This window comes from Daktulosphaira vitifoliae, unplaced genomic scaffold, assembly GCF_025091365.1.
Source record: "Daktulosphaira vitifoliae isolate Bord-2020 unplaced genomic scaffold, ASM2509136v1 Scaffold_1, whole genome shotgun sequence".
NCBI classification, from domain to species: Eukaryota; Metazoa; Arthropoda; class Insecta; order Hemiptera; family Phylloxeridae; genus Daktulosphaira; species Daktulosphaira vitifoliae.
The window spans coordinates 59,297,826-59,311,296 of record NW_026099572.1 but is presented as its reverse complement, the minus strand read 5'-3'; the positions used below and the strand labels follow the sequence as shown (position 1 = coordinate 59,311,296).

Here is a 13,471-nt window from a genome sequence, read left to right as displayed (position 1 = left end):
TTTTTTTTTTTTTAACTTAAACAGTTTATTTATGAATAGTGATATCATAAAATGCCCATTACAAACATTTCAAAATGTTACATTTTTCGCCTTCCTGAAATTTCAAAACTCTAAGATGAAATCTAACAGGATTAGATCAATTATAAGTCAAACATAAAAATGAAGAACAAATGTAAAAAAACTGCACTTTTTAGTCGAGTGGACAAAAATTGTACCACAAGCAGCGAGTTGTCGTCAGTGATCGTGGCGTTATCTTAATGACCTATTATAGCGGCATTTTCAATTCTCCGAAAAATAGAAATATTTATTTATATGCCACAGTAAAACATTATTTGATTTTGCAAACATCAATTCTGTCTATCGATTATATCGAGATGTATAAAAATTTCCTTACTGATCTAATAAAATTACGGCAAATCCGTGTTTTTTAGTGAAGGTACTTGGCATGCTCAGATTTCGATAAATTTCTTTTATTTGAAAGCTCTACCTGGACACCGTAGAAATTATTCGCGTAAGCTATTGCGGATTTGCGGTGAGCTTTTGAAGTCACNTAAGCTATCGCGGTTTTGCGGTGAGCTTTTGAAGTCACAACGTCTTTAATGAAAACGCTTACAGTCGCTAATGAATTACGATTTAATATTAGTTCTTATTGGACCAATATTTTTGTATAATACATCAAAATATTCCAAATTAGACCTAGTTAAAAATATAACGCACAAATATTCAAAAAGCTACCTACAAGATTTTTATTTAATTTTTTTTAAGTATAAATATCTCAAAATAAATCGAGAATTATAAGTAACTAAACCCTAGAACAGTGGGATGGCATAGTTGGGTCCAGTTTATTTAATATCTGACAGTGATTAAAATCACTATCATAAAAAAAATTTGGATGCAAATCTGCAGACAGTGTTTAATATTAAAAAATTAATTGATTATTCTAAAAGCTACATGATCTCCTATTTTATTATTTACATTCTGATTACAAGTTTTATGATTTATAATAAATAATATATTAATAAATAAATAAATATGTATATGTATATCTCTCTCTTCTAAAGATCTTGCCTTGTCGTTTTACCAATGGTATATCCTGGGGAAATTAAGTGCAGTGGTTTCCCGTTGCCTTCTGCACTGTCAACAAGGTGCTTTTTAGCCACTGTAGAAGCGCACGCATGGTCACCCATCCGTTTACCTACAGCGGTAGGCGCGACTTAACACTAGACTTTTGTCAACAACTATAGAACTATATAATTATATATAATAATCCATACATTTTTCAAAAAGTTATAGTATTATAAAGTTAAAAATATAAAAAAGAATTTTTTTACAAAATTTGTATTTTTTTTTATTATTTTTGATGTCTGTTTTCACCATGAAGACAAAATAAAATCCAAAATTTTTTTTCATGATAAAGTATATTACATTAGTTATAATTTAAGATATATATAAAAGTGTCAGACTTTTTGGAACACTTTCAAAAGTGAGATTGAAAAAAATAATTTTTTGAGAAAACGTTGTCATTTTGAATCCTCCCTGTGCCAATTAAAGGGTTACATTTATAAAATCATTATATCAAATGATAAAGTTATTGTGCATTTATAAAAAAAAAATTGTATTGATTTAATCATTTTGAACAAAGTTGTGACAGTTTTAAGGAAAATAAATTGAAAAAAGTTGAAAATTAGCGATTTTTAAATTTATAATTTTTTTGAAGATTTCCTTCATTTACGGAGAAAGAGGGAAATTTTTCAACTTTTGAGGGTAATGTCTTCAATTAGATATGATTTGTGATCTTTGACGTATTGTTGAAAGAAATCGGTTCGGTGAGAGCTGATTGCTAATAATAGCAATTATACTATTATAACAAACGATAACGACGAGCATACACGTAGTTAATTCTAAAAATACGAATATTTTACCGTATAGACGACGCTACGGGTCGTCCAAAACCCATACATAAGATTGCAGCTTAACGGTATTCACACGCACACGATTTGGAACTACGCTTATAATATACGTTTTTGCATATTGCTCGTGTGTACATGCGTGTCCGTATATAATGAAGGAAAACAACTTCAATGTTCGCACACGACAATAACTATTTTACTATTCAAAAATTTGCATTTTTAATAAAAATGTAGAATGCTGAATCTACAATAAATTTTCTCGTTTTAATTAATTTTAGAAGGGGGTGTGATCGTCCCGTCGTCCGAGCCACCACTAATAGTTAGATATCTATACTCAATGACATTATGTTACTAATGAAACGCTAATCAATGTTACTAAACGGTATGCGACGTAAGACAGTCAAACTATGAATGATGCACCAATTCCAAACGATAAATGCACAAGGCGGTTATTTTGAAATGACGGAAGGCGTGGCGTCACAGATACGGAAAACAACGTTGAATACGTTTTACGTTTTGAGTGGCGTCCTCTTAATATAATTCGGAAGGAGGTGCGCACAATGGACATACAGGTCTGAGTGCATAGATAGTTCTTCCTCACCTTTCTAACAACTAAAACTACATAGATTTTTTTGGTGCTCTAAGTACCTTATATATCAACTACGTGTATAATTTGTATAAATTACCATTATTTTCTTTGATTTTATTTCGGCATACTGGACATATACTATGATTTTGTAACCATGGGTCAATACATATTTTACAAAATGTGTGATTACACACTGTCTCATAAGTATCTTCTTTCAACGTGTTCTTACAAATAGGACAAACTACAAAATATATGTAGCAACGAAATAAAAGGTAAAATAATACAATAATAATATTAAATATTTAAAAAAATTATAAACGTAAAAAGTCGTTCTGTTTTTTTTTATATCGTATATTATGTCATTGTATTAAAACTTGGTTTAAATTTTCATTGTGTATTCATTTGTCAAAGTCGCTGAAACATTGTATCTACTAACATTTTATACTGATTTTATGTATTATTGGATTTAAATTTATAAATTTTTAAAAAGTATTTAATTAATTGAAATAAAGAAAAAATCAACGAAAAAAAATTGAATAGAAATCGTTCTATAATCAAATGTATTTATAATTGACGAACATTTAATCATATTTAAATCTTTTAATTAAAAAAAAAATAGTGATGATAAATAACTTTAGTTACCAGTCCCAAAAACTCTTAAAATTTCATCCTAAAAATAGCGATTAAATGGTAAGGAATTAGGGGGATATATCCCCCATTGACACACTTTGATTGACAATTTTGTACAATTTTCATTATATAAAATTTTTTTTTTTTGGAAACATTATGCATGATAATTCAATTTAAAAGAATTTGAACAGAATTTATATAAAAAAATTATTAATCCTACAAATTTAGGAGATTAAATTTTATAAGGATCATTAATTGGAATAAACGATTTTTATTTTTATATTTTATCTTATTCAATTATAAAAATAATAAAAATAAATGTGTAGTAAGCAAGAAACACGAATAAAAATAAATTATATATAATAATTATTATTATCTAATTTTTTTTATAAGAAAATTGTTAATATTATAAATTTTGCGTTGTATAAACTTAATCTAATTAATCTTTTGCTTACTATTTGAAGGATCACCACCATCATCTATAATTAAATATAGTAGATTTGTTTTTTTTATTTTATATTTTATATATTATATATTATTATATTCTTTGATTGAATTTAGAGATAACAGTTCATAAAAAAATATGTATATCTAACAGTTCTTAATATTATCGTTATATGGTAAAACAAATAAGAAATATAGTATATTTTCCATGATAATATTTTAACAAACACATATTTTAATTAATATTTAATATAATAATATTTATTACACATTCTATTTATGTCCACCCATGCCACAATCATTAGAATACTATTGAACCTGTTTAGGGTTCAGTACTATGTAAAGATAAATAATTTATTCCATTCAATTATAAAGTACCTAAAATGAAATAAAATGTACTTAATGTAAAAATTTAACAAAAAAATCTCGTTTAACTTTTAAAAATCTGCTTCAAAAAAAAAAAAATTAATTTGATAATAACACATAAATACATTAAGACCTTATAATTAAAAATTTATTTCACTAATTGCAGTAAATATTTATAAGTCAATTATGATATTACTGACTTAATATAAAATATAACAAAATATGACATTATTTATAATACTAATTATATTAATTTATACCATACCGAGAGGAGAAGCGAGGCCAAAAAATATTTATGTTTATAATATTAAAGAATGAGTCTAGCAGAAATGAAAATACTTAGATGGATGAGTAGAGTGACTAGAGAAGATAGGATAAAAAAAAAATTTACTTTGATAATAACACATGAATACATTAAGACGTTTCAAACATGATATTACTGACTTAACAAAATATGACATTATTTATAACACTAATTATATTACTTAACCAAATAATTTTTAATTATTTATTTTTATTGTATGTTAAAAAATGTTTTAAATTTTAAATAGGAGTGATTAGAAAAAAAAAAAACTTTTTGGATGTGTTTATGTGTAAAAATAATAATAATAATTAATGTTAATTAAATAAGTTAATGACAATAATCTATTATTTTATAAAAAAAACTTTATATTACACAATGTTAATTATATGTATTATGTCGTAATATTAACTTAATTTTATTAATTTTTTTCTTACCATTTGAAGAATCAGCATTATCATCTTCAACTAAACATACAAGAATTGTTGTTTTATTTAATTTCACTTAAAGTTTAAAAATTTAAAAGTACATTGAATTATAAACGGTAACTTATTACAATTTCACACTCTACTAAATTTCCTTTCTATTATTTTATTTTTGTTTATTACACAATATTAATAATTATTTTCAATTGTTTAATAACTAAAACTATTCAAAATTTTACTATTTATAACAGTGGCGGCACTGTTTATAGGGACACTGTTATCACTGTTGTAATTTGTATAATCATATAGATTTAATGTGTAAAATCTATGGTAACGTTTTTAATAATTAATAATTATTTTTATTTTATGTAATTTAAAGAGTATACAGTAATAAGTTTTAAATTATCGATGCTTTATTGTTTATTGTTTATGTGTGTATTTGTTATAAAATTTAGTATTAATAAACCACTTTATTGTAGAATCTATCAACTTATTATTGAACAAAATTACAAATCGATAATTTAAAAGATGTCTGCACAGTTTAAAATAAAACTCCAGAAACAGATGGTTACTGGTCAACTAGTTAATATGGTAAAAACAATTAAATTTTTGGATGATGCAGTAGAATATGCATTTCCCGTAAAGGGGCAACATGAAGATCTACTTAAAGAATTGTTTCAAATCAGTATTGTAAAAAACGCATGTAAGAGTATGGTAAAAGAAGGACAATTTCGTAATATAACGGTTATGTTATCGGAAGAGGTAAGTGCATTGTACACTGATGACCAACGTAATTTTGTATTCAGATCATATTATCTTGACGAATTAGACGAAAAAAAAAGTAATGCAGATAAAAATACATTTGTAGTGGATGATAAAAATGATTTAATGAAATTGTGTATGGATTTAAAAGCTCAATTAGAATTAAGAGAGATATCATTAGCTGATATAGAAAAAAATTTTTTTATAGATAAATTTAACGGTAGGCAGAATGCAAAAGAATGGTTAGACCAATTTGAAAAAGAGTGTGATAGATATAAAGTCATAGAGGAAATCAAGAAGATTCAAAGTTTAAAATTTTTTTTAGAAGAGCGTGCAAAAGAATGGTATAATTCAAATTTAAGAAAATTATTAATAAACAAATGGTCAGATTGGGTAGTGTCCTTTTTACAAGTGTATGCTGATAAAAGTTGGGCAAATGTCAGATTTGCATATAACTTTAAATATTTAAATGGATCATTAATTGACTCTGCTCTAAAAAAGGAACATTTAATACTAGACATTGAGAGTTCTATGTCAAATACATCTAGAATAAATTTGATTGTTATGGGCTTACCGTTAAATGTACAAGATAAACTGGATAAGGAGGAGATAACAAGTACAGATTTATTAATGAATAAAATAAGAATGTATGATTCAGAAAAAAACCAATATAAAAAAGATGATAAGATGAAATCTAATTATAATAATAATAATGTAATTATAAAGGGAAAGAGTAATGTTGACAAGAAGTATAATGTAGCACCAAAAGGATTTTCTGAAAAAAAGCCTTGTTATATGTGTGAGGCTCTAAATAAACCTAATCGTTATCATCCACTTCAACTTTGTCGGAACAAGCTACAATATTTGAAAAAAAGAAATGTTAATGTATCCGAAGTCAATCAAACTGAAATTGATGAACTATTGGATATTGAACTAGAGAACCAAAAAAACTAAATCGCCNTGTTTAAATGTATATTTGTTATACAATTTAGTATTAATAAACCACTGTATTGTAGAATCGATCAACTTATTATTGAACAAAATTACATATTTATTCACATTTTATTGAATGTTAGTATGACTAGCTTATTACCATTATCATCAACTATACCCAATCATAGTATGTTTATTAATTTATTTTATTTATCTTAAAGTATTCAAATTTATGGTTACATAAATTTATTAAATGTATAACCAAAATTGGAATTACTTTTTAACTTGGCTGCTCATTATAAATTCACGTAGTTCTACATTTTATTATATATAATAGTTCTTTGTAACGTCATGATATAGTAACATAAATAAAAAAGCTCTAATACGCAGGGCACAGCTCCCAGAAAGCATAATTTATTAGAAAAATTTTTCAGAACCTTCCATCACAATATCATTTAATATATATTTAATTTAGATATTTTACTAAATTAACTTGTTCTTTAACTAAATTTAATAAATTAACTTAAGCTTTAAAAACCTGTTACAAATAAAATCTTTTAATGAAGTATAAATTTCATAAATTTAAATTATTTTTTTAAATTAAAATAATAATATAAAATATATTATTAATCGGCATTTTTAGGGTGTCATAGTACTGTAATCCAACTTAAATTCTTATTTAACTATTTATATACAAATTTTATACAGTCTTAAAACCGTCTTTACGTCAATTTTGTACTCTTGTAAACTTAGTACATTTCATGTTAAATATGATATATATTTTGATAGTTTCAATGCGATGTCATACAATCATTTATATTTTTAATGAACTTTACCTGTAACAAATTTGTTACAAGGGAAATATTCTCAAAAAAATTCATAATTTCAGTATTACCTTAAAGTGACAAATTAATTTAAGTAATTTAAATCTATTTAGACTTAATTAAGTGACAAGTTAAAACCCCCAAAAAAATAATTGTGTATCAAAATTTTTTTTAAGTTTTTAAATAACAAATCACAATTATAATTAAAATTCATTGTTACAAATCATAAACATTGTTCTGATAAATTTTTAGTTTAAATAAGTTTGGTATCAATTTATTGTTATTTGTTCATAATATAATGCATTTTATCATTTTTTATAGATTTCTTCAATTTACAATGTTCCAACAGAATTTTTATTCTTTTAAAAGCTTTTTTATTTTATTTTTGAATGTATTCGAATAGTAATGATTTGGCATTTATAGACCTATCGTTTATTAATTCCAATAAATGCTGTAGTGTTTTAATGGCCGAAAAAATAAATCATAGTAAGATCAATGTCTTTCAAATATATTAACATCAGAGTAAACTATTACAACTTTTCGTTTTTAAATAAGTAACACTATTTTTTAATTGCTTCTTAAAAAAATTTGAATATTCTAAACATAGTTACAATTTATTAAAAAATACTTTTCTTACTTTTAAATAAGAATTGTTTTTTTACCACTACCAATTCGTAGTTAAATGTGCACTAGTATTTAACTCTGCACTGAATATATGTTAAAGGCGTTAAAAACACAAGAACGGTTAAAAATGAGGTGAGACACTTATTAACTGTAAATGACTCAATTTAAATAATGTTAATTCCATTAACACAAAAATATTAGCATATAAAATGAATACTAGATTATTATAATTACCATTTGTTAAACTTTTAACAATAGCTTTTTTGGCACAATAGCATACTGGAATATAGAAAAAAATCTGTTTTCATAAATTGTTTATTAACTTAATCACTATTAAAACTAAAAATAAGTGTTGCGTATAACAATAAAAAATTTTAATATGTATTATATAATACATAATTTTAATACTTGCACTTAAATCTAAAATTTGTCAATTTTCAAGTTAATATTAATGACATTAAAATACTAAGTATTTGTAAAATAATTAATAGCTTAAATTATTTAAAAAATAATCTTATTTTTTCACACATTTAATCTGAAGATTTTCAATTTGGGGAATTTTTGTTTACAAATATTGTTATAAGTTGACTTTCTACACATCGCGAGGATGTAATGTCATTTACGTTACCAAATTCGAGGATTTTAGAACAATAAGAACAAGAATTTTTTTGAAAGCATCTTAGCATATTGTTATTCGATAACCTTTTTTTTTCTTATTAAATTTTTTTTAGTTAATTTTTTGTACTAAAACATATGTTCTAATTATGCGTAAAAATTATAGTTTGTTTCATTGTCTACTACCATAATTCATAAAAATATACAAACAAAATCAGGTATTGAATTTTTTTAAGAAAAAAATTTATTTTGTTTTATATTCTAAAACCATTGCATACTAAATATTCAACCAGTATGTAACTAAAAGAATTAAAATATTTCTTTTCAATAATTGTATTTATTTTATGAGTTATTAGTGATTTATAATATACTGATTATCCCGTGTATCGTTTAGAGATACTTACCTCCCAAATGAAATAAAATGAACACCATAACAAAAAATGTTGATAAAATATGCAATTTCTAAAACAAATTTTAAATCAATATCAATAAAAATTAAACTTACATTACTCTCTGTTCGCAGAACTAAAAAAAACTAGCATAATTTTTAACATCAAATTAATATAGATACTTAAACTATTTTAGTAGAATTGACAATTTTTGAATAATCTTTCTTAAGAAGTAATTATTTATAAGAGAAGATTTTGACTATTAATTAATTATCTGTAAATTAAATAAGTAATAAGATATTTTAAAAATTGATTCTTACCATTATTGTTTTAAGTGTTGAAAAATTTATAAGGATTTGAAGTAAAATAGTACAGTTATTGCCTAATAAGAAATACTTCTAATAATAAACAAAATAAAAATTGTATACGTGTAAAACATATTTATATAATGAAACACATTATAGTATTTTAATTCATGAAATTTATTTTTAGCGTTCCAAAAATCACATACATTTAATTTTTTTATTTTATGACATGATAAAAACGAACGGTTAATAGTTATTGTAACAATTTTAAATACACCAGTTTTATGATCACGTGATATACCGAAAAAAACATTTTTTAATTTAATAATCAGTTTATAATTATTGTTGAGCTGTTGTGCATATAAATATACTCTTTTGAAGGTTGGACTAAATGATTTTTTTTTTAATTCTTTAGATGTATTTTATATGATTTTAATATATGAAAGGGCCAACTGTAAAAAATGTTTTTATAACGCAATTATAAATTACACTACATGTTTTTTTTTGTGTTTAAAAATTGCAATTGAATTACAATTGAAATATACAGAACATAATTAATTTTAACTTAATTTACTTTAACTGAAAACAAACAAAATGTTGTTAAAAAAATCTACTCTTTATTAATTATAATTGTAAAACTTTTTGTGAAATTAAGGTGAAAATAAAAATCACTTTTTCGGATTTATCATTTATACAGAGTGATTTTTTTATTATAACCCATTCAATTACTTACAAAATAAATAAAATATTTTTTTTATTATATTTATTCTTGAATTATTAACTATTTAATACTTTTTAAGTTCATCACTTATGCCTTGTAAGGGTGTAAACTTTGTTTTTTTATATGGAAACACATATTTTTAATTTAATAGTGTCGTAACACAGATAAAATGGAAGTGGTGGTGAATGTATTGTGTACAAAGATGAAGATGAGGATATGGTGCCCGCTGTCTAGGTATTCACGTGCGTGTTTTCATACAGCAGTCACCGTGCTCGGCTGACACTCCGGGTTAGCTGTGGGTGTCAAAAGGCTGTTGTTATAGGAAGGGAATAAGGGTAACACTGTAATAAACCAAAAAGAAATAAAAAGAAAGAATTAGAAAGGAAAGCGGGAATTTTAAATTAAAGATAAGTTTAATGGTAGGAGGTGGGTTTATGGGGAATGAATGATGGAGGATAAAAATGGTGGTGATATGGATTTTAATATTGAAGGTGTGAATGCTTATATTATACCAAAAGAAAATCTGAGGGTTGATTCTTAGTCAGACTAAAGATATAATATAGCGTATGTATGGCCGAATAATAATAAAAATTATTAAATAAGATAATAAATGGCGGAGTAACACATGTTTAAATGTGGCAAGATATGTAAGGATGCAAAGGATATAATGATACGAATAAAGAAGAATTCAGAGGGATGAATAAACGGAGTTTAAATACATGAGGGTAATGATCAAATAAATAAATATGCACACAAACGTTGTGACAAAAATAATGAACTGATCTCGGGGTTGAACAATATTGAATAAATGAAGTCAATTATCCTACAAAACTTTATTACCTATCTTAATGGTTTATTACGCAATAGAATATTTATAATTTGAAAGCGGAAATTTAAATTTGTACTTACCTTGTATCCCACGTAGTGTAATGCTTATTTTAGACAATCCAATGTTGATTATGAGTTCACACTGTATTTCACACGTTGTACACTTTGAGTTCGACAGTAAATATGACCGTTTGAGAATAAAGCGTTTAATTATAAATAATGCGAAACCGTTACACAAAATCTATGACTGCATTATTATATGCAGGACATTCTATACACTCTATATTATTTTTATAATTATAATCAAATAACGTATTCTTAGTTGACTTTGTAGAATGAGTATAATGTTTGATAGATTATATTTTATTGAGAGATCGACACCAATATTTCTTAAATTTTCCTCTGGCCTGGCCAAAACAAAATTCAGAAATATTTATATCTATGTAAAAGATTTGTCAAGGCGGAATTGTGGTGGCCCAATGTGTCCCGGTGCTAAAATAAAGCACCTTGAAAGGATGCGGCACAATAATCACCAAGACAAAAATTAAACACTAAAAACATATATTTGTAAGTTTCTCTGTGCTGTCTGCCGGCGCGATGTTCGTTAAAACAAAGACATTAAACCACAGAAGATTAGCTACCCAATACACATAGGCTTACAAATATATTCTAACCTAACACACCTAACTTTAAAAATCTTTAATTGCAACCTTTACTCTGTCTGCCGGCGCGATGTTCATTAGAACAAAGACATTAAACCACAAAATATTAGCTACCCAATAAGTACAGAGTTGCAATACACTTAGTCATATAATAAATATTTATCATTAACTGAGAAAATTAGAGTTGATTCGATTTTATTATATATAAAAAAAANGATTCGATTTTATTATATATATATAAAAAAAATGTTTTGTTTTAGAATATTAATTGACATTTATTTCCATGGTAAAATAAAACATTATTATTTAATGAACAAATTAAATTAAAATAAAAGATTCACCAAAACAAAATTCACTTTAAAATCTCTAAGTGTCATTTAGTTTTTAAGAAAAAATATATAAAATATAGTCCAAATAAATTAAAAAATCGACTAAGTCCCAGAGAGTAAGAATCTTGAGTAGAGTGTCGCAGATTTTGTGTATTTTAAAATCGCCGAAAGAACTGATTTTAATAGGAAAAAATGGGTTTTTATAGTAGACGAGGGTCGTGTAGCAATCCCTAGTGTGATCTTAGAAACTATGGATCTTAATTAATAGTTAAATATGATTGGCTGGACCTAATTGAGAACCCACACACGGGCGTTACTTTTAATCTGTACGATAATCAGATTTAATTGACTAATTTATTGATTATTTTAAGTCTTAAATAAGGGAACCCTGTTTTGGTGATCTTGTGAATTCATAATATATGACATATATGTACAAAAGATAACATAATATAATATTAAAACACCTAGGTATGAGGTTCAGACGAAGTGCAAGACACAAATACTTTGGGTATAGGAGAAGATAATGAAGTACGAAGTGCAGACGAAGTGCAAGACACAAATACTAGGCGTACCATGTGAGGAAAAATAACAGAGTACGAGGTGTAGACGGAGTGCAAGACACGAGTACTCTGAAATGTTGTGGAAGAGAATAGATACGTTTAAAAAAGGAATGAACAAAGACTTTACTTTAAGGAGTAAGCCGGACAGTTACAACCGAGTATATTGATCACTTATAGTGATCAATTATAGCGATGAATGACACAAAGGACTGGAGTCGACTAACCAAGATGGTCAGGTCTTTTGGGTTTTTATAATAATTTGAACTATTGCCAAATTGGCAATAAATATTATTTGTTAATTCATCAGTCTCAGGAAGCGGATGTGCTGTCTGTATTTTATTAAAATAATTCTCACAATAATGGTAACGTGACACCATCACAATAGTAAATGGCATTTGAATTTTTAATATAACTTTATTAATTTATTAGATACAAACATTTAAAGTTTCAAATTTTTGAATTAATATACCTGTATAATACACAAATTATTACAAATACAGGTAGCTAATTGGTTTTTATGACTTCGATATTCGCTTATACGCAGCATTTATTATAGTTGTGAGTTTATAAATACACCAACTTTCAATACAGAAATCATATCAATTGGTAGTCATAATTGACAATAAACACTCTATGACTGTGATAGCGACGACATAAAAACCAATAGTATACAATGATTTGTAATCATTCGTGTATTATACAGGTATATTATTTCAAACATTTGAAACTTTAAATGTTTATATAAAATAAACGAATAAAGTTATATCAAAAATTCAAATGCCATTTACTATTAAATTAGAAATTCAAACATTTTATTAAATTCAAAATATATGTTCCCATTTAAAAAAAGAAAATTGACACCAGTAGTTGTATAAAGTATGAACTAGGACCCCTCCTAACACACATGGTATGGGTTTACCTTGCCATAGGTAGACGGGAGATGTAAACGGCCGCACAGTAGAATGAAACGCCGGTTTAGGCGGCCAAAAGTATCATTTTTCAAAAGTCACTTAATTTTTTTTTTTTAGCAAAACACATTAATATCATACTTAAGGGTTTTAATACAAATTTTCAAGGGCATAAGTTGATTTAGTGAAGGTGTAGAGCTATTTTAATTTTATACTTCTAAAATTTATCTGTATTTTCAGTAATTTTGAGTTTATTTTTGTACATTTTTTTTGCTTCGATGCGAAGCTGAGAAGGTATTGGTTTTACTATGATGTGTTTTTTTTTTTTTTTTTTTTTTTTTTTTTT

At 25.4% G+C, this 13,471-nt stretch overlaps 1 protein-coding gene and 1 long non-coding RNA gene across 2 annotated transcripts in view; one reads left to right on the top strand and one right to left on the bottom strand.

The window, feature by feature from the left end:
- Nucleotides 1–9,254, bottom strand: part of LOC126909231 (uncharacterized) — a 9,822-nt gene extending 568 nt beyond the window's left edge. The window contains exons 1-5 of the long non-coding RNA XR_007704967.1: nt 9,133–9,254; nt 8,828–8,885; nt 8,043–8,087; nt 4,678–4,707; nt 3,585–3,608 (exon numbers count right to left, since the gene is read on the bottom strand). This is a non-coding gene — a long non-coding RNA (uncharacterized LOC126909231). The remainder of the gene's footprint in view (nt 1–3,584; nt 3,609–4,677; nt 4,708–8,042; nt 8,088–8,827; nt 8,886–9,132) is intronic.
- LOC126908496 (secreted protein C-like) overlaps nt 1–13,471 on the top strand; it is a 181,391-nt gene that overhangs the window by 43,941 nt on the left and 123,979 nt on the right. The window lies entirely within an intron of this gene.